Source organism: Triplophysa rosa, linkage group LG9 (genome assembly GCF_024868665.1).
Source record: "Triplophysa rosa linkage group LG9, Trosa_1v2, whole genome shotgun sequence".
Taxonomy (NCBI): domain Eukaryota; kingdom Metazoa; phylum Chordata; class Actinopteri; order Cypriniformes; family Nemacheilidae; genus Triplophysa; species Triplophysa rosa.
This window is the reverse complement of record NC_079898.1, coordinates 18,127,786-18,151,078: the sequence shown is the minus strand read 5'-3', so window position 1 is coordinate 18,151,078 and position 23,293 is coordinate 18,127,786. Positions and strand designations below refer to the sequence as shown.

The 23,293-nt window shown below is 38.9% G+C and overlaps 1 protein-coding gene across 4 annotated transcripts in view; it reads right to left on the bottom strand.

The window, feature by feature from the left end:
• Positions 1-23,293, bottom strand: part of zmiz1a (zinc finger, MIZ-type containing 1a) — a 132,070-nt gene that overhangs the window by 90,904 nt on the left and 17,873 nt on the right. For all 4 annotated transcript variants that reach the window (XM_057341623.1, XM_057341624.1, XM_057341625.1 and 1 more), the window contains exon 2: positions 8,330-8,448. The gene's annotated coding sequence lies outside the window, so the exon portion shown is untranslated. The remainder of the gene's footprint in view (positions 1-8,329; positions 8,449-23,293) is intronic.

The following is a 23,293-nucleotide window of genomic DNA, read 5'->3' as shown; positions in this document are numbered from 1 at the left end:
CCTTATGGAGCACATATATATATCCCATAGTTGGAGGGAGATTATGTAAATATATGACTGAAGAAGTCATATGCCTACAGTGAGTGTAATGTTTAGGGATGTCAGATACAACTAAAATGAAGGTTTGTCAAGTGAGAGCATGCGATCTGGTGTGCAACGCCTTCTACAGATCACATATAAAAACTGGAAGTGCAATAAATATACATTTCAATGTCGGTCTGGGCAGAATCATAATGGACTCGGATTTTATATCCAACAGACTGTATCCGTAAATCAACTCCAGACTGTTCAGCCAGTGAGCAACACCAACACAGAGTACGCCTTAAATCACCAGCAAATAAATGAGAGAATTTCAAATAATCATTGCTGCTGGATGAGACCGTGTGTTCTGATAACTCCAGACCAGTGTTGGGCAAGTTACTCTGAAAAAGTAATTAACTACTAATTACATATTCAACAGTGTAATTAGATTACTGTACAAATTACTCTCTCCGAAAAGTATTTAATTACTTATTACTAATTACTTTCTATATCCTACATCAACCTTGATTAGTTAAGTGATTCAAGGATAGACATGAATCGGCTCTTTTAATTCATTCAAATAAATAATATAAAACTACATAAAGTAGTATTATTAACTGACCAAAGTATTACAAATGTGAGAATTATACATTAAAGCACGGATTTTAAAGTTAGACTTTGAATTTTGATGTCAATTCCACTATTGCACACACAAATATTACACAAAGTATTTAGTTTAATTACATGAGAAGTAACTGTAATTAAACAACATAAAAAATTAGAGTAATCCCTTACTTTACTTTTTCAAAGGAAAAGTAATTTAATTACAGTAACTAATTACTTAGTAACTAGTTACACCCAACACTGCTCCAGAGTTTGTTCGAGCTCACTCCCTTGCTTCTCAAGTCTTTGATGGTCTCAATATTAAAGTGACAGTTCTATTACGCCACCCAGACTCCTTCTACGTGTACGCCGATTTGCTTCGAGAACGTATATCTCATACATCTCAATCTGTGCATCATTGTGTGCTAGCGATGATATCTGGAGACACATTCAGATAAGTAATTCACATATCCTGTGCAGATGAATAGTATGCAGGTTTGTAATTGTGTAAGCAATGCAGTGATTTGTTTCTGCGCCGTCAGAACCCCGAGGGCTGCCGCACAGCCCGGGACTACCAGGAACCACACAATTTGTGACATTATTCAAATGAGCACATTGTTTTCCTGTTTACTGACACGAATGGGGGGGAGAGGAACTCGGTAAGATTAAATCATTCAGAAACAATCAGCCTCTGTACGCAAGTAGCATTTGAAATGCATTGCTCAAATTATTAAGAGCCATTAATGAACGCGTCCACTTCTGATGCTCTTTATATTACGCTCATTTATCACGCCTTCGTGTCCTGGCAGAGGAAGAGAAAACATCTTTTGTAATCGTATAGCTTCACGTCAGGGGCAAAACACACATTATCCATTGTTGAAAGTTTGGACAAAACACAATCAAGTCTTCTTTTATCATCTTTATATCACTTAATATCAATATTTTACTGTTCATTATTCAGTCCCGTAAAACCCATGCTGGGAAGTAGACATCCCCGGCTAAACATTCATTTTTCAGCATTAAAATTCGTCTTTTTAAAGAATTGATTTTAAATTTGATTCATTTCTGTGAATCAGTTCAACCCTTCGATTCAATTAGTTGAATCAAAACTCAGACTTAATGATCTGTTTGTTTGACTGTTCCAAATGGCTTAAATATAATTTCTCTACCAAAAGCAAATACATAAAAACTGAAAATCTAAAATATCAAACTAACCTTTTTCAGGATATTATCTCTGTCAATGGCGTACAAACAGTACAGATCCAGCGTCCTCTTCACATCCACATGTGAGAACAACAACATGCACACCTGAGATTTTATTTCTCTTCCACAAAAGACATAATTCTAGATGAATCGCTACATCTGTCCCGTATTGCACACTCAGTGCTTCTCACGAATGCACTTCTGGCATGAGTAGAAAGATATTTCTGCTTGTTTCAACACCTTCTATTCAGAAGGGGGTGTTAAACTTAATCTGAGCTGAAAAGTGCTAAAAGCAATTGTATGGCAAATCTCCATGAATCGCACAAATTGTCCAAATATAGGCCATTTTAACAAGAAGGTGGTTCATGTTTTGTATGAACTGTACTTATGGTCTTAAAGGAGACATCAGATGAAAACCCCACTTTTTCTGTGTTTAAGTGCTATAATCGGGTCCCCGGTGCATCTAGCAACCAAGAAAACATGAAAAATAAGAACCCAGTAAGTTTGTTTTGGTGTGCCTTTCCCTGCAAGCATGTGAGAAATCGAGCCATTCAGATTTCGCTCCGATTGTGACGTCCAAAGCGGATTTTATTAAAATGTTACTTAATCTTAATCGTAAAACCCCTTAATCTACACAGTCCCACCCACCGCGCTCCGCCATTGTTGTTTTCACAAGCGACAGCGGTGTACGTGAAGCCATGGCTAAAGTTCGTGGACAACATGCAATGTAGTCGCTGCACAGAGACCAAACCTAGGAAGAGACAGGGGTGGATTTATTTTATTTTTAGTGGAAATCCATCAGAAACCATAAGTAAAAACCTGCTTGTTTGCGCAAATCACTTCAAACTGGAGGACAGTACAAGCAGGATTAGCTTCAAAGTGGATCGAGACCGACTGAATGAGACAAAACTGTCGATGTAAGTAATATTTATCAACAGTCTGAATTGACGTAAATGTACCGTATATATAGGAGGATAACATTAGCATATGATAACGAAGGGAGCTAAGTCAGTCACGGGCTAAATAGAACATTCAAAGCCAGTGTTAAACTTACGGTATATAAGTGCAGATGGACACTTGGAGTTTAGCTGTATGAATGTTAATACATTATGTGCATTAATATGTTTAGCTGCGGCAAGCTGTTTGTTTTGCTAATGAACAGGGGCGAACACTGGGGTTAGTTTCGTTTTAAACGTCTCAAATCATTCGTGCTTAGGCTGAAAAATCTGTCACAGCAAACTAGCTCTCACATTGTGTGTGTAAACGTTATAACTTGTCAATGACAAGCGCTAAAATCCATGTAATTCCGCTGAGATCTGCAGTGGATTCCGTGGATTTTAGGTAAGCATACACGCACAACGTAAGCGCATTAGCTGTTTGCTGTGACTGATTTTTTGGTTTCCGGACGAATGATTTGAGACATTTAAGACGAAACTAACCGCAGAGGAATACAGGAAATATCATTTAGCTAAACCATTGCCACTACACGTGTGTTGTGTTGACACGCCGGACAGAAGGGGGTGGGGTACGCTGTAACTCATTATCAGTTAAAGAAACATGCACCAAAACGGGTTGCTGTGAGCATAGCTGTTTTTGACGAGGCAAGAAGGGTTTGTTTACACAGCCATTGAGTGTTTTTAAGCGAAATATGTTCCAGACATTTCATGAAGACCCTAATAAATCATACCAACTTCTTGAAAGTGCTCGTCTGAGGAGACCTTTAAGTTTAGTGAAGCTAGCGGTCACAAAAGAAGGCCTCTAAAGGTTTGACTGAATCTGAGGGAATCATTTGCAAGGTGTCTATTACCGGCCAAAGCCTGATTTTATTAATAGAGTAAACATTCACATAGAAAACGGAGCTTTGGTCACAAAAAGAAACCATCTCTGGTGTGTTTTTCTCTTGTAAATGTGTAGACTAGGTATCAAAGGGAAGTGAAACGCTGGGTGCTACAGGAGCTTGGATGTTGACGTTAATTCCTGTGGCGTGAGCTAATCCTGCCAGTGCTGACATCCTTTTCTTTATCAAATGCAGCATGTGGCTTGTACACATGCCCAGAGAAAACCTCACCGTCAAAGTAACTTCTAACTGTTGAGCTTTGTCATGCGGTATGGCAGACAATGAAGACGTAAACATGATACTGCCAAAGCAGAAGCTTCACAAGAGCATATCATTCACAATTTGAGCAATTTTACACTTAAAATCGAGCAGCATCACAAAAACAACATCACTGTTGTGGCGAATATATGGACGGCCATAACTACCAGTGTCATTTGGTGCCTACGGTACAACAGTTAGGTTGCAAGAGAATGAGCGGAGCGGAGTGGAGCGGAGCGGAGAGGAGACCTGTTGAAAGCTTTCAGAGAAGAGAAGACCTGTTGAAAGCGTTCAGGAAGTATCGCTTCTACTTTGTTTTAATGAGGTTAACTGTAAACGCATGTGCAGGATAGTCTCTCTTTACAGAGAACAGTGAAAAGGTTTTCCGATCTCACAACGCGGCCCCGTCTCAGTACAAATGAAGTGTAAAATTACAAAAAGACCTCAATGAATGGCATATTTCATTACATACAGGCTAATTAAGAAGTTGAATTTGGGATAAAAACTCTGGCTGTGATAAGCATCTGCTTTGGTACAACAACAGATTGTTCAGTCCTCAGAGCTGGATGTTGCTTTGTGAGGCAAATAAGACAAAAAATCTGAATAGCAGACGCTCACTAGAAAAGGGCTGGAGTCGGTTGTGGTGCTGCTGTTGGAACGGGGCCCCTCTCCGCTGTGTCAGTGTTCCAGGTGGAGTGTGGGAGGGAAGGCTGGTGTTCTGGCTTTTGTAACAGGCACTCGTCTCCGCAGACTGACGTGAGCGCGCTAATCGCTTTAGCTGATCCCGCTCGGCTGTGTGTGTGAGGCAGATGTTTGTCAGGCCACAGCACTGCTCAGCGTTCACACTGCACTAAGTGAGATTAAGCACCTTTATTTATTTATTTACTTCCATCCCTTCGTACCGCCGCCTGCCCCAGTTCTTAATCGCTGAGGAAAAATGCAGAATACGGCTATACTGAAGGAATAGTTTGGCCAAAAATGCTAATTCTGTCACTATTTGCTTGTGTCCTTTTTTTAAATCAAAAGAATATCTTGCTCACACTATCCATTCAACGGAAATGACTGAGGACTGGGACGTCAAAAGAGAGTTTCTTTAGAGCGGTCCATCTGATGTGTGGGTAGTTGACAGCAAAAGTGTTTTTTAAATAAATCTCTAATGCTATTTTATATTAGAAATATAAACAATTAAAATATATTATTATAATATACAAATATATTATTAACAGTTTGCTTTGTAAATTTGCCTTTAACATCATAGGACAAACATGTACGATATATTTGTCAACTACCTGAGTCCAAAATCAGACCAAAAAAGTCACTATTCATAAAATTATTCGTTACGCTCTGTATACTGTACAGTACCAGCCAAAAGTTTTGAAACGCTTTACTTAAATGTTTCTAATATCTTAAAAATCTTTTAATCTCAAACTGTATGCTTCAACGTTTGAAATTACTTTTGGAGACAAAAATATAGTTGCGCCAATATACCAATTTCTTTCTTTAGAAAACAAACATTTTATTATTTTTTTTAATGGATGACTTGGACAATAATAAAAAAGCAGGACAATAATAAAAAAGCAGGACAATAATAAAAAAGCAGAAAATAAAAGCACTAAATAGATGAGAAGCCCAAAAAGCTTCCCCCTCAAGAAGTTGAATGATAAAATGCAGAGAGAACGATTTCGCTAATTCTAGTGAAATGATGGCAACTTTGAAGATGCTAAAATATAACAGTTTTGATTTATTTCAGATGCCTTTATTTGCTATATAATTCCCACAATTACAACTCTGCTACTTATATTCTAAATATAAATAAGAAACCGTAACCGTTTTCAAACTTTTGACTGTAATGTGTACTAAGTTCTTCATCTCTCTTGAGTGAGTTGGCCATTCACAAAAACCGAATACTTATTTGATCTTGGTTTATTCACTCTATGATCCAACCACAGCGGTTTACAAGCCCCTGGACAACAGTAAATAACAAAAAGTTTTTCATGAAAAAGTATGACTTTGGCACCGAGCACACGGTCATACAGAGTCATAAGTAGTCAGGTTAACATACCCCATCCACATTCACAGTGTAACACCCACAGAAATGTAACAGAAATTTGCTTTCCAACATGAATTTCCAACAGTGCCGGTGGGGCAAAAAGCCAAATGCGCAATAAGACAAATGTTTATGAAACAATGACAAGGCTGCTCGATCATATCAATGCACAACCTTCTAAGGTCGTGAAAATATTTTCCCGGTGCGAGTCAAAAAAAGAAACATTTGAAATGAGAAACCCAAGACCATGTCATTTGATCTCCCCCTACTTTCTTTCTTTTCTGTTCTTCCAATATGCAGGTGCTGGAGCCCTGAGGGTACGAGGCATCTGCGGGACTGGGTGGTGCAGATGCAGCTACTCGCCGCATAAACACTACCAGACTTTCCTCAGTCTATCCAGCCCAGATCTGCTTTACTGTATATTACTCACAGCCTTCCAATTTGGCCAAATCAACCCAGCATGTTTCCTTATGCTTATCGTGCTCACATGAAACGGACAGAATAATACGGAATACGTAAACATCTAGTGCTTAAGGACGAGAACAGGAACAACCTACTGCCTATACGGAGGGCAGCATGAAAAGGTCAACCGGTATCCAGATGTTATGCACTTTGTTCTAAACTGCTTCAAACAGTGTTACCATTTGATGCTATATTGTACGTTTTGAGACCATCTGAGTCTTATTTACATCCACTCATAGGGAAACATTTCTATGAATATGCTAAATATGCTGTGTATTACTATAATCATATATCTCCCTAAACACAGAGGATGCCTACCCGACGAACCCAGTGAAACCTCGGACCTCCTTTCCTCTATTCATATTCTTGACTGCTCCCCCTGTCGTGTATAAAGCGTGGGAAATGTCCTATTGGGAAATTAAACTGTGCTGAAATAGTGGGATTGTAACACCTAGTCCTATTAAGCGAATCAACCAACACATATGGAAGTCAACCTGCATGGGTTTTTTAATGGTCGATGCAGGTATCTACAAAACAGGGATAATATACGGCCGATATAATGTTGATAAATACAAAACACATTTCCGCAGACACAACTTCAGAAGCTTACGAATCCTGAATAAGGTTATGGGTTCTATATGAAGCATATAAATATAATGTTAGACTATTTAGTCTAGAGGCGATTTTAAAGGTTTGGTTAAAGAGTACATAACTAGGGATTTTTAAGGTCCTACTTTGGTTTATGGAGTGTCCAACAACAAGTTTATGTACAAAGAAGGTGTAAAAACACTATTATTTCGTAATGATAGCTAGTTACTTTTACCTTACTTCTTGACTGACTCTCAAATGATTCGTTCCGCGATTCATCTGTCTAATCCCCGCCTTTCCGCTAGCCTAGTCTGATGTGATTGGTCAGATGGTCTAGTCTGCTGTGATTGGTCTACCGCAAATAAGGCTCATGAGCTACAATGTTTGGGGGAAAAGAGTGAAGTTTTCACGGGCAGTCCTAGCAAACATAGGCGGGGACTATATGTAGTGACGTAAATCCGTGGCGGTTCGCGAATCGGACTAGGGACGACTCGTTTGCGTGATTCAGAGTCGACTCCCTTTTTTCCAAGCCAATAACTTTGTTATTCATTCACCTCCGGATTTACAACTTGGCAGCCTGCTTACTTTCAAACACGGCAACATTACACACTGCATGATATGTAATTTTCATGATCTCATGTTATGTACTCTTTAAGCTATAAACCAGAAATTACAATTTTACCTAAATATTTTAGGGCCATAAAAAAATCCTCTCATTTTGTTTAACTTAATGCATTACAACACACAGAGTTAAAAGAAACATTTCTGGTCTGGTCTTAATAATGGGTTGAGCCTTGCGCAAGACAAAGGGTTAGCAAACACTGTTTTGAAGGGTAAAAACAACATTAAATTTCACTTTCAGACAAAGGTACAACGTGTAACACAATAAATTAGCAGCACAGAAAGAAAAAAGATATATCACTTACACTAAATTTTACTACATCTACTATATTTAAAGCCACCAATTCAACAATGAACAAGAAATCAAACAACGACTTTGACGGGACAGTTCACACCAAAATGAAAATTCTTTCATCATTTTCTCACCCTCATATCAACCTATATGACTTTCTTTTTTCTGCAGAAGAAACAATATTTCGAAGAACATTGGTAACCAAACAAAACTGGCACCATTGACTTCCACTGTATAGACACAAAAACACTGAGACGTTTCTAAAAATATCTTCCACAAAAATAATTACATACAGGTTTTGACATGAGAGTAAATAAATGATGACAGAATTGTTACCTTTGGGTGTCAAGAAACAACTGTAAATATTTAAGGATGTATGATTTAAAGGCATGCCAACCTTATGCTCGGCAAACTGGGAGTCACGTCAGCAGCCCCCCCTCCCCCTTCCCCTCCCTTCATATAGTCCGTGGGGAAGGTCCCTTGGCGAGCTCCCGTCTACACTAGGGTCCACCGCACCTGCGAAGAAATAAAATACACGTTACACCTTCAGCTTGAAATTAGAGTACTCACACAGGGGATGTTCTCCAAACCGAATAATTCACTTCACACGCACACCCCCGACGATCTGACATTTCCCGCTCGACTGATGTATCCCGCACAGGTCTGGTACGGCATGTTTTGTTTGTGTTGCACTGGGATTGTTCAGCTACAGCGACATCGAACGAACCACCCTGGGGTGTCTGACAGCGGAATCCTCCTACATCTCAAAACTACGTACTTCCAAAGGGTTATCATATAGCGGCTTTGTCGCTCCTAATCCAAATTTTCACTACATACTGTATAGCAGTTACTGCACTTTAATACGATACGTTTTACCTTCACACCTCGCTGCAAAGTAAGGACAGAAGGTAAAAAAGAGAGAGCGGTACTTTACGTATTCGTGAAAGAGCCATAAACATGCAGAGTGGTACGTGTCAGCACCAAATCTAATTTACCGAGCTCACAACTCATCGCACATTGGCAGGTAAGCCAATTAAGTGGCCATTAACCTCGTGAAAGTGATAGGGGTGGAGAATCTTTGGTTTCTTGGCATGAACGGTCGCCTCGTGGCCAGGTACCGTGGTGGTTTTCTGACTGACAGCGATGGGAAGGTCATATGGTAATGTGCGGCATGAATCTACAAGTGATAATGACGGGGCCCTCTCATCGAACCGGGATCAGATGGCCGCTAACTGGATTGGATGGCCGACGGGCACGGCTCTGCTGCTGGGAATGCTAGCGATGGAGAGAACACGCGAACACTGTGTCTATTGCACTGGTCAAGTTGCAAAAAGTCTGTCAGACGGAAGAAAGCCAAATTGTTGAGGCATCTAAGCAGCTGTTAGACAAACCATGCGTTTTCAAGTTTTTTCTAGTTTTGGGACCTCTTCATAACTATCTTATGTTTAACATCACAACTGAAGTTACTTTAATGACTGATAAGGAATCTATTAATATTACAATTGCTCAAGAATCAAGATCTTAAACCCATAACCCTAAGCATCACATTTCAGAATGACGCTACGGATGGGAATGATATACCAAATCATGTGACCGGTTGACTTTTCTAAGGATTTTCACCTGACGGGTGATAAAGCGGGCAAGGAGGGACCAAGCTATATCTAAGGACCAAAATATCCTACCAAACCCCCCGGCAACCATCTCTATTTAACGTTCTAGATTCTTAGCAAATATTTAGTGCATTTCGTGAGCGATCATAGTCAGGAACCTGTCAACGCAAAGCATCTACTTTAGTCTTTGTGCAAGTGGAACAATTGACCGTTTTACACGAACGCAATTAGAGGCTGTGAAATGAGAACACGCTTCACTCCTGCAGAGTAAGATTGCCATTTCTGCATATCTGAATCCACTTGAAGGCAATCACTGAAATATGCAAACATTCATGAGAAAATAAATGTAGTGGAAAATTTGGTGCATGTCTGCAATCAAGTTTCACGTGCAGATCTAGGAAGGAAGAACGGAGCTAAGACAAAGCAAACTGATATTGAATATCAACTACTTTACACAGGGTTTAATAAAAACATTAGAATACACCTGAGAAACAGCATAAACATCCATCCAATACTGTTGTATGCCTTTACTTTGCAACCCACAACTCCACTGACCTGCTGTAAACTGTTAAAATCACGAATTGCCTTTGCAGCCAAGTCAGCAAACTCTTGAATACGACACGCTCTCTTATTTTTTGTAATGCACTGCATCCTAAAATTCAACGTGTAGCAAATGTCAAGTCATGACACAAAAAAATCAATGAAGCCAGCAGTGCAAACAGTTGATAATTGCAGATGGAACTGTGTGTGTGGGGGTGCTGCAAACATCATTTGTTAAGGTGAAACAGCGCATCACTACAGTAGTTCTACATGTGAGACAATAGTCGAGTGGCAGATCCCTGCCAAAAGCAATAATTGATCATTTACACAAAAATAGAAGAGGCAAAAAAGGTTAAATTAAAAAAAAGTGGCAAGAGCATTCAGCAAAATCAATTCACACTATGAAGAAAGCATTTTCCTCAGCTGCCGATAACATGCCTCACTATGTGTTGTCAGATAGTTATCAGTGGGAAATTAGCTGAGGAATACTGTTTCCCTCTTAACAAACAGGTCAAGTGTTTCACATCGCTCTTTAATCAGTGATTTCATCATTTGAAGCCTAAAAAACAAATGTCAACCATGCAAAGGATTGGTCACTTCTGAAATTGCATGCAGCATATTAATTTTTAAAGTGAGATCACTTCAGTTTTGCAGCAACTTCAATGATGTAATGCTGATGTAACAGTAAAAATAAAATAAAAAACTAACAATGAAGATAAATCTCTCTTATGCTATTTTATATTATAAATATAAATATTGTTAATACAAAAAATATATTCACAGTTTTTATTATTTTTGCTGTCACACCATAGGACACCTCAGAACTTTTCACCAAGGAAAAGAGCCCTTTGGTTCAAATACAGTATCTACACACAAGCAAACCCCAAATGTAGCAGTAGCACTTTGCATTGGCCTGGTTTTCAACACAGATATTGAACGGGACAGATGTTCATGCCAGTCAGAAAGACACCCCACCAGAACCAGGTGGCTCTTGGAACGGTTTAAAGACTCTCAGCTCAATGACACAATCCTACTTGCTATTTAGAGAATTGCTTCTTGTTTTGAAATTTGCTTAGAAGAAATATTGCATTTCTTATCAGTAAATGCATTAATTTGCTGCCAAGTCTGGTTGAAAAGCGCCCTGAAGCTACTGTTGTTTCACGAGCAGAATTATTGTAAAATCATAAGGAGAATTTAGATTCTCCTTAATTCTTTAGACATGCTGACTCTAAAGTTATTGTCGATTAACCCTTTTAACTATTTTTGTCACTGCAGTGGCACTTAAACCTAACAAAACTTAAACAAGCTGTAACGTGTACAAGTATGCAGAATAATCCCAGATATGTTCTAGGTTTTTTTTGTGTGATTATGGCTTCAAGGAGATAAGCATTTTCTGAATATAAATACTTCATAAATTACTGAAGGATGTAATCACATTATTTCAGTATGCCTGTTTGCGGCCTGGTTCACATTACAGATCATAATTTTTTGCCTTGACAGTAACTCGCATTCATGTTTGTTAAATGACCTACATCTGTCATCTGTGTGAAGAGACTGTCACTCTGAGGGGCGGCATGAGCTCATGTGTTTACCACATATTCCCTACACTTGCACCAAAATGTACCACAAATAAAAATACCACAGCTATTACAGTCAGTTACTATTAAAATCAGATATTAATATGGAATGTCTTTTTTAAAAAAAAAGCACCTGAAGAAAATTCAACATTATTTTAGTTGACATTCCTATTTTAATAGATTTTTGTTAAAGTGATAGTTCACCCAAAAATGTAAAATTCTGCCATCTTTCACTCACCCTCTTGTCATTTCAAACCTTTATGACTTTCTTCCGCAGCATACAAAAGAAGATATTTTGAAGAAAGTTGGTAACCGAACAGCACTGTCCCCCATTCACTTCTATTGTATGTACACAAAACCAATGCAAGTGAATGAGGGCCAGTTAACAAAATTCTTCAAAATACCTTCTTTTGTGTTTTGCAGAAGGAAGAAAGAAAGTCATACAGGTTTAAAATGACAAGAGGTTGAACAATCATGGAATTTTCCTTTTTGGGGCGAATTATCACTAATGCCTATGATCAATAAACCCAACTAATTGCAGAAAAGACCAATAGAAAAAGCTGAACAAATGCACATAAAGCGAACTTTCTGTTCCTGTTATAAACCCTCAAAAACATTTTTCCAACTACACATCTCTTTCAAGGGTTCTTAGTCCCTTACTGGACAATTCTCCCGGAAAAGCACACCCACGCGTCATCCAGCAAGCGAAAGAGCACGCCAATGCGTCAACCAGCCAGCATGAGAACGAGCACGCCCATCAATGCTGCTTCACTGGGCTGACAGAAGTTTAGTTTTCTCACTGCATTTCGGTGATGAATGTTGGATTTGGCGATCGTTTGAAAGAGATCGGTCCCCGCGCTAAAAGATGCCGGACATGAACCGCACGCAGTAAGTCAAACTAAGTCATATGTTTGTGTTTTGTTGGCAATCGGCATGTACGTGCATAATGTAAACAACACAAACAGTTATGCAGGGATAATGCGATGATGTATTGTGTGATCGTGCTGTAGTTCTGCCCCCCCTGCACGCCTCCAGGAGCTCGACTTTTTCCAGAAATAATCGTACAGCTGTATCTGTCTTTTATAAATATGATCAAACTAAATACTCTTCGAAGATATGAAGTATGCAATACTACTGTATAGGTACTCAAGATTAAAATGAGATTGGCAGAAACTGTGTGTGTTACCTCATCTTTAAGTATAACAACAATATATTTTAAAATCTAATTATTCATTCCCCATGCTCTTCCATGGGCTTTCCATTTCTGATTACAGTTTTTATAGATTTTTTGCAAGACTTTTGCAGAGCCCGCATTTTCACATCAGCAGCAAGGAATAAAATGAGGTAATGTAAAAATACAATTTTATTTCACAAAAAGGGAACAGTCAAAAGCCAGGTGCAATCGACACAAGCAAAACATTTTATTCAGCTTGACCTCAGAATCTGTAAGCGTCTAGAAGCTTGGTTTCCTGAAGACAAGGTTAAAGAGAGGTCAGCATGGTATTCATAGCAAAAACAGAACTGTTACAAGTGCTTCTAAATAGATAAAAGAAGAAGAAAATACTACGCTGTTCCATAGTGCACAATATTAATTTTAATAGAAACATTTAGATTTCAAAACGTGTAAATGTTACTAGTGTGGGGTTCGTGTTTTTCTAGATGCTGTGTTCATAAGGTCCTTCGAAGGGACAGTAAACGCACTGCTGAGGGTGTAAAACGCTCTGATTTATAACCACAAACACTTTGATAGTAATAAAAACCGCATGATGAATGTTACACACAGTCTCGTGTTTGCTCAAAGCTGTGAATAAATTTAAAGGAACATTAGTTACACCATGTGGGCTCTTAGTATTGCGAAGATTTTAACTCAGAAAGCAACTCTGTAGACCACTATCCTCAAGACAGCAACGAATAAGAAACCAATCAAATCAGACATCTGCATACAGAGTCTCATGTCAGAGATTCACTCAGCAAATTCAAAACAAACATGATAGGAATATAAAAATCAGACCCCATGTCAGCGTCTCTATTCTCTCAGCTCCATTTAGCCCCATCACATTCACATTCTGTTTATTTCTACTGTAATTAACAGAGGCCTGTCTCTCACCCAGACTCCGCATAGCGGTAAAGGTACATTATGCGGCATTTTGCTATGCTAATCCAGGTAATTTGCTTCATGCTGAGCACACTTCCCCAGCGTCTTGATTAACGTTTCATTTTCCTGCATTAGTAACCCGATCAAGATATGACACACGCCATCTCAAATATATTAGTTCTTAGAAAGAACGCTTTTCTTGAAATCGTTTGGTCGATTCCCTGCAAATCTGCACATTTGGCAAGCCGATCAGCGAAAAACACGCAAGCCTCTTTACAGCGGATTGGAACGGGTGACCGCACAAGTCCACTGAACTATCTGAGCCTGTTTTGGGGATAACAGTCCCTGCGTCAGATACACATGGCCTAGATATAAACCAAAACACGACCAGAGAAAGAAAAACAGCGGCGGGCTGTGTGCTCGTTCACGCGAGCCTCTTTATGAATAACACTGGGGGGGAATGTCGGAGGTCTTATCAAGGGCAGAATGACTGATGATGATAGCAGCAGACCCTTATTACGTACGACTGACACCGTAAAGACATCAAACGCATTGAGCTGTTATATGGATACTATAGTGATGGTCTTGATCTTTCGGCCCTGGCCTAGGAAAAACAGTCATTTTAGAAAAACAAATTTCCCTGAGAAATCTGCGAGGCAGAATCTCCCCGTATTCTCCATCAACCACGATAATCTCTCGCTCACCGTGTGCGAATCCTGATCTGTCTGAGTGGAATCATGCTGTTTGATTCATTCATTTGTGCGCCTGTCAGAGGGAAGGCTGGAAATATCTCATTTTCCTCTGAGCCAATACCTCGTCCGTCAATGGAAACAAAAGGTCAGACACATTACAGTGGTGTGAGCGAGTGTGTTCAAACCCAACCACTGCTCGCCTGAGATGAACAATAACATCACCTCAAACAGTAAATATAATTCATTTGAGGGTCTAAATGGTCGCCACAGGGGAAGAAACGGCTCGCTAGAAAAATGAAATGATCTACAAAACAGTCAAAACATTTGTTTGTTTCAAACATACAACCATCAAAATTACAAGAAAACAGCACTATTTACCATGCTAGCCTACAGATGGTTTTGGCGGAAACAATATGAACACACATAATGTGGCCGAAAATACTGCTGAGTAGTTTAAATTTAATTTAATACAATTAATATACTATTAAATATGAATATAAGTTACATATAAAATGAATTAGTATATTACTAGCCACTACCCAGACTGATAAACAAACAAAAACTGGAAGTCAACTTCGGGCCAGGCATGTGTGTCCAACAAAACCTTCTATAGGAAAGAAAAATGAAATATTTTCATTTCAATATTTCAGCCTTTAAATTAAAGCCTGTAAATAAATTCGCACGGATGCTTTTTTTGTTTGTTTTAAAACGCGCTGTAATTCCTTAGTTACCTTATTTGAAATAAGTACCTTATTTATTGATGCAAATGCAATGCAAAGCTAAAGAAGTCAGACACTGACCATGAACGACAAAGAAAACAATATTTATATGCAGTGGTGATCAGCAGGATTAGTAAATATCTTCCTCAGATGACGGTCACTTAATAAACATGGAAACAAGCACTACAATAGCTCCGTTTTTGTTGCGGGGTATTTTTTAGGATCTTAACAGTCGGCATGCAGGTACTTTATTTATTATCAACATTATAAAAAATAAAGGCAGATATTCTTGTCAGATCTGGGTTTTGTTAACGGGAGTTACAAGAGCAGCGCGTTTTCTCCGCTGTCGGCTTGTTAACCGTCTGAGGACCTTTCACCAGTAAAATAGGCCTATATGCTTGTTTTTCTGATCAAGAACATGTAAAACAAAATAAACAAGATAACCATATATCATAGACTGTCAATATACATTGCGTTTTGTTCATTTTGTTTTGTGTTCTGTTTTTTTTCAACGTTGCTAATTCTTTCAACATTAAAAAAAACTATATACTGGATATAATATTAATGCGTTATGAATATTTAAAGATAATTATAAGCTTGATGTGAAATTATGACTAAATAAAAACGTAAAAAAATATGTCTTTATTAACTTAACTTAAATAAACGAATAATATGTTTTTTTAGATCAAATATGAAATTATTGAAACCTGCGAATTCGTGTCACGTGAGTGCGTGAGACAAATGAAGATCAAAACGTCAATGTACCTCTCGGTAGGGGTGTAACGATACACTCAGCTCACGATTCGGTACGTATCTCGATGCTGGGTTCATGATATGATACACATCTCAATATTTTGAGCAAAATTCAAAAATGAAACTGAAATTCAAATAACATTTATTTTCAAAATATTAACAATTTCAGTAACTTATTTTGTTGCACATACAACTTAATAAAGAATTTTAACATTTTAAGGCTTAACTGAAATTAGAATTAAGATCAGTGTCAATTCTGACAGCAAATTTTGGTGGAAATGTAAAATATGGAGGAATCAGGCAGCCCGATTGCCGCGAACGCGCGTCAATCTCTTCCGCGAAGGTTGAAAGTATTTGTCAGATCGCGTCACTCACAGCAAAATAAAACTTTTCCCGCGAGTAATAAAGAGCGTGGAACGCGATTGTTCGCATTTGGTGTGAACCCATCATTACTCTACAGACACAACTGTTTCATTTGTATCGCTTTTTAATTCTTTTAAGCAATTGTTTTAAAAGCATCTATAAAAACATAATCATGGACTCCATTAAGTCTCCTGAAATATGAAAGAGCAATAAAACTTTCTCCGACCCTTTCACATTTCACACTCTTTGACACTTCTGAGTACTGAACGACATCCAAGGTCACTCTTGAACTAAACTGAACATGTAGGCAATGAAACTGTCCGTTTGCTTGAGCAGAAACCATCGCGCCCTCTTGACAGCACAGTAGATCCCGGTGATGATGCAAGTCCAGACCTCAGGCCCAGCCACAGTGAGTCACAGAGCAGAGCAGGCTGTTCGGATCACAAAAACTTGTCTATTATTACACCACACATGTCACAATTCTCTGTGGCCCCCAAGAGCTTGACACACACACCAAACAGCTGCAGACACTAATACATAAACACACCGTCCTCCGAGACAACGCAGAGATAATAATTGTGGATACAAACACAACTGATTACAAACACTTCTGTATGACACTTTCACCGTGCAGACACTTACTATAACAACTCCGAACAGAGGAAGCGTTTCACTGTTTTAAACCCAAAGTGATAATTTGCAACATGGATAATACATTCTCAACAAATAGTGCAAATGCAAAATTTCATAGCTCTGTATGATTAAATGTATTAATGAAACAAGCTTTTTTCACAAAACCACTTTCAATTCAATTCAAAGAGAATGGACTTTCAACAGATATTTTGTGTTTAGTAAATTTCGAGGTCTATTAGTCGTGTTCATATTATTATGCCAAGCAATTCAGTTCTATGCGCTAGTGGCAAATTCTTCACATTTAATGCTAACACTACTGTGTTTCACGCCGAGAGAGACGCAGCGGTCAAAGGCGCAGACCACACACAGGTGCTCGACAGCGGCTGCAGAAGTGAAGGTGACTGGACGAGACAGAGCGGGCTGGGCGGCTCTGACCGAGTTGAAAAATGAATGCAGCAAGCGGGCGGCGCTTCAGGGCCACTTTCCAGCACTAAAGACCAACAAGATCAATTACAGAGTGGAGATGTTTCTCAGCGCCACAGCGAGCGGCACCTTAATGAGAGAGGTTTCCATTACCTCCATAAATGGCCTAAGAGAGACACACTGATGAAGCAAGAGCCGTAATAGCCTTTTTCTCTTTTCCTCCCTAATGACACTGCAAGTGGATTACGCTGCCAATCCAGCCATCCGCTGTGTTTATCATTCATGTAAATAACGTCAGCGACAGTGAGTGCGAGGAGGTGGCTGAAACTGAGGCGCTGGCAGGAGCGGAGAGGAGGGCGTGGCAGGAGCGGAGAGGAGGCCGTGGCTTCTACGGCTTTTTGTGAGGGATGATGCGGAGGAAAATTGTATTCGGTCGTGTCGATAGCTGCCATGTTAAGCAAAAATGTTGTAAAGTGCACAGTGCATGTATAATAACAATAAGTCATGGTAACATATTGTCGCTGTCCTTCTTGAACTTCATTTGTCCAAGTTCGCTGTTTTTCAGGAAATGAAATAAACACTTTACTTTTTAAATGGTTAAATGCTGTGTTGTGAAAGTTGCCGAGCACTTTATAATACATTTTATTGGTTAGACATTTCCAAATCGTAGTGACAATCATAAAGGGTGACCGATAATAGTGATTTATAATAATGAAATATCACAAAATATGGAGATACGATGCTTCAGAAGGACAGCAGCAATATATTTTTCATCAAATCAAGTTAAAATTTGTTTTTGGAAGTTAAAGCAACTTATAACTGTTTTAAAAATAACCAAATTTAAAATAGTAGTTGAAATGACTTGTATAGAGAATTTGATTATACTTAAAAATTTAAGCCAAACCATTTTTACAGCGCATGTAAAAAAAATTATAGCAGTAGCTACACTAGTACAGGCTACTAATAAAAATACAAATACACTAAAGCTGTTGGACTGATGGAATAATACTTTTTTTATTATTAAACAAAGACGGTCTTTATCATGTCAACAAAAAATACATTTACGCCAAATACAACCAATTAAAACTAGAAAATACACACATATTAATGAATGGACTTAACTAACAGTAATGTGTGTGTTTCTGCTGATGTTTTTTTTACAAACAGTTTAAAAGAATCGGAAGTAGCTGAAAAAGTAATCCCCAAACTCTATTATAAATATACTATAAAACATAAAAACCCTACCATATATAAAAATACACAACCTCTATACTGTAATAAAAAGTAGCTTGTTACATAAAAAGTAATTTTATTTTAAAACAGTCAATATACTGAAAAATTTACTAGTTAACATAGTAGTATTGTTACTTTAAGTTAGTTACTCCCCATTACTGCTGAGGAAGACCGTATATTCAGGTGACAGCAAACACCTTCCACTTCCACATCAGACGAGTTTCAAACATGCTCCATCTGACTAAAAAAAGATAAAAACACATCAGCAAAAAAATACACAAGAGGAAATAATCGTCTGGCCCCAACACTTGTGCTGTGCAATAAGCAAACTGAGCTTATCAGGAGCAACCACCACTCCTTTATGTGTGTCTTTGTGGGTGCTGCTACTTTCTCTATTTCATGCAGGGTACAGGTGAAGGCTGCTTACATGCAAGCGCTCTGATGCCTTTACTCTCGTTCGTTTTTACCAGCTCCACTGAATTACTTCAGCAGTGGTTCGATTTGTGAGGCTGTTTATCAGGCCGAACACAATGTGCTGTGTGTGTGACTGCACTGGGAGACTTGGAGTGTCAATGATGCGGGCCTGCATTACAGATTCAAAGAAACAAAAAGCTAATAAAGTTCGTCGCTGTCAGATGCAACTCCCTGACAAACCGAGCGGCGTGAGGACCACAGGCTGAGCGATTCAGCTGACCTTCTGCAATGATGACCCATAAGAACCGTCGCAGATTAATCAATCATAGTGCATTTACTGCATGTTTTAGCAAACACCACAGCGTTTACATACCAAACTATGTTAAAGGTTCTACAGCTACACTGTTGTCACCACATTATACACAAATAGTGTTTGCACACAAATTGAAATATAATTATTTTAAGCTTTGTATACCCACGTCTTACACGAGGCATGTGCTCGAAGGCCAAACATCCCGTTCTGAGAATTTCTGGTGTTAAAAATGAACCGCCATCTTTCATTCTAAACGCTGGGCATTCAGATGTGCAGTTTAACAAAAGCTTTGTGCGAGCAAAAGAGATTATGTAAATATTAGATGTTGACACAAGAGCACGGCTATATTTTAGCTAACTGACAGGCTGAGCTGATGAGGAACAGGCGATAACAAAATCAGCCATGGACGTTAATGTCAACTGATGTAAATTGTCCTCCCACTATTGCCAAAAGCTACAGTTCAACCAATCTACGACAAGACTGTCATAGTAAACAAGATGACTGATCAAACAACAGACGTATAACTTCTACAAAAAAAATGCAATTGTTTCAGCTCGTTTCGAAAGGCTTAGACATATAGACACAGCATTTCCATTAATAAAGGGTAAATATGTCACTTCTGCACCGCTAAACAAAAAAATGCATTTTAAACGCAGCCTTCCTCTGCTATTGATAAAACAAATATATAGTCCCACCCTAAACACACAATTGGTTAAACCAGTTTTTATGGTCAACCTTGGTGCAGCTTTATTTTTTGCTGAACTGTGCCTTTAACAGCAGGATGAAACCATTTGGGTGGGACAATCAATCATGCAGAGTGATGTTTAATCGGGACTACAACGTTAAACAGACAGAATGCTTTTACTACGTGTCTCCTCAGGAAGCCAATGTTGGAAGTCCCTAAGGCATTCCTAAGTCGAAATCTGCACACGTGCCACCGTGTCTCCGCCAGTCTCCGGATCTCCCTGACAGACCGGCCACCACACATCCAGACAGCTTTGACGTGAAATTCAAGCTTGTTAGTATACATCAGCCGGCCACAGCACTCATCGGCGAGGCTCGATATCCACTGCGTGAGTCTCGCTGCCATTTCACGCAAAAGGCCAAGCGGAGGATCTTCAATGGAATGTTCTAGATTCTGCCCCAAGGCCACTCAGGACATTATCATGAGAACTCACAGGAAAGGCCATTGTGTTTACAAGAGGCAATTTCCTCCTTCGAATCCTTTTGTATTTCCCTGTTAATGCAAATGGACCGGACGCTGCACGTCTCCGCGAACAGATGAGAGGAAAGCCGACTCCAACTTTTAAGGCCAGGGATCGGCGCAGTGCAGAAAGCACTAATGCGATAACACGCGTGATTTATCTTTGGAGATGTAAGAGCCCTCTTGGTCTTGCTGGAGATCCGGGTAGCTTCACGTGGCAAACGGGAGCAAACAAACAGAAGCATCAGCATGCAGCGCAAGTGCAACCTATTCCGCATAAACTCTCAAGAGGTAAAGGTCAAATCGTCACTGTATAGCCTAAGGTATAGGAAAGCATGTGGAGCACAACATCCAACAGTAAGTCGTGTGAAAGGTGCTTAGTCATGTCATGAGCTCATTTGAAATATTTATGACGCTGCTGTCTAGAACACTTCTGATTGGTCGATTGCAGCGTGGTCAGAGTGTTTTGTGTCACAACTGTTTTAATGTATAATTGACTATTGCCCCGACAGCCAAAGTACACTTTAATTGTGTTAGTTTTAGGTCTCTTGTAAGACCATTTCAACTTATCAATATATGAAATCAGTTTATTTGGTAAGAAACCCTGTAAACTTTGCCGATGGAAACTCTGCGGCAACTTTACCAACTATTGATAAAGAGACACTCCTTTCTAAGAGCTGCCAAATTATTCATCAACACTTTACTCTCGTAAAGTTAAGCACTGGCGATGACACAACTAAGACAAGTGAGATAACTCCCAGCATGGGCAAAATTAACTCATTTAAACGAAGAGAATGAATCACTACAAACCACTAGTGTATTTGACGGATATAAATCAAATTGAGAATTCAAACTGGTGACTGATATTTAATGTGCCACCAAAATACAGAAAGTGCTTTGAATTATTGATAAGCAGGGAGCAGGACGATTTTAAACAGCTCTGCTCTCCCATCAATCATTCATGCGCTTCCCAGCGAAAACACTTCACTCCCTCAAGTGTCGGATCTCACTTAAAGGTGGAGGGCCTATGCTCAGATATCTCACTTCATTTGAAGGATTAAAATAAACCAGACAATTAAGGTTTGTTATCGCTCCTAAACAAACCCTGTGTCGCAGCTGATAGAATAGATGTTTAGGTCAAAGTGTTTTGAATATGTTTATGAATATAAACAACTGTATTCTGTGTGGACTGGCAAGTAACTAATCTCCCACCAATTTTCCACCCTACAGACTCGCATATAATGGGTATAGATGATTTCATCGGACACACATGCCTGGCCCCAAGTTAAAGGAATAGTTCACCTTCAAAATGAATATGTCATCATCATTTACTCACCCTGTTTTTAAACCTGTTTGTGTTTTTCTGCAGAACACAAAAGAAGATATTTGAAAAATGTTGGTAACCAAAAACCGTTGGTCCCCTTTCACTTCTATTGTATGCACGCAAAACCAATGTCAGTCAATGAGGACCAACAGTTTTCTGTTACCAACATTTCTCAAAATATCTTCTTTTGTGTTCTGCAGAACAAAGTCATCACAAGAGGGTGAGTAAATGATGACAGAATTTTCATTTTGAAGGTGAACTTTCCCTTTAAAGTCTGTGTTTTGTTAAAATAATTTATTTTATATTTAATTCACATGAATATTAATTTATAATAACATTTTATTGTATATGAATTGTGTGGAATTAAATTAAAACTACCCAACAGTTGATTCTTTGCGGAGGTCTAACGTAAGTTTAGTTTGGGCCACATAACGTTTGTTTATGTTGTTGCCCCTAAAAACATCTATATAACTGATCTGTACATTTTCTAAACACAACACTATGTCAGTGCATGAAATGACACCACCACTGAAAACAATCAAATGACAAAAAAAATCTAAAAAAAACTAGTCATCATTCAACTGTTAAATAATTACTTGACTAGTCCGCCAAATATACTAGTCCACCTAATATAAACCTTATTATTATAAATGTATTATTTATATTATAACACATTTAACACCTTTAGGAATCTGGAAACATGTGCTTGTATATATCATTACAAACCAACTATATAAAGATTGGGAACGAGTTTCCCATTAGGTCATGCCTTCAGCACATGGCAGTCATAATCAAACTGCACCTTCTCTCTCCATCTCTCGCACCCACTCGGACTAATGGAACATAGAATGACTCTTCAAGTCTTTTGGTGCCAATCTCCCAATTAGTGTCTGCGTGCAAGTGCTTTCTGGCTTGGCATCAAGACATCAAAGGCTGGCAGCCCTTTAGCGATGGAGTCTACCTTCCAACATGAGAGTTAGTCATTGTCTGCAGTCATCACTCAAACATCTGGGGTTTCCTCAGCAAAAACATGAAAGAGAAGAGAACCCATTTGAAGAAGAGATGTTGCTGATAATGTCATCACATCTAAGATGTACCATATTAATGCCAAAACACTCTGCCTCTAATGCCATTTGGTCTGTTTTGGTGGAAAGGGTTACCATTTCAAGGTGGAAACATCAATGTTGTGAGGAATCCCTTTTGAGGTCAGTGCTTTCCTAAGACATCATCTACAATCCCGACTTCCAACCAAGGCTGTGACTAAGCTCCTGTAGTCTGCCTGCCAGTACAAGCCTTTCCCTCTCCACCTCCATTGATTTTGTCTACAGAGCTGACATTTTCAGCTGGATTCGGTTATTTCTTCTGATTTGTCTCCACAACAAGCAAATGCCATTTGATTGAGGATAATAGATAAATGCAGTCTTTTTGTGCTGCCTCGTGTACTCTTACCTGAGATCCTTTCATACTA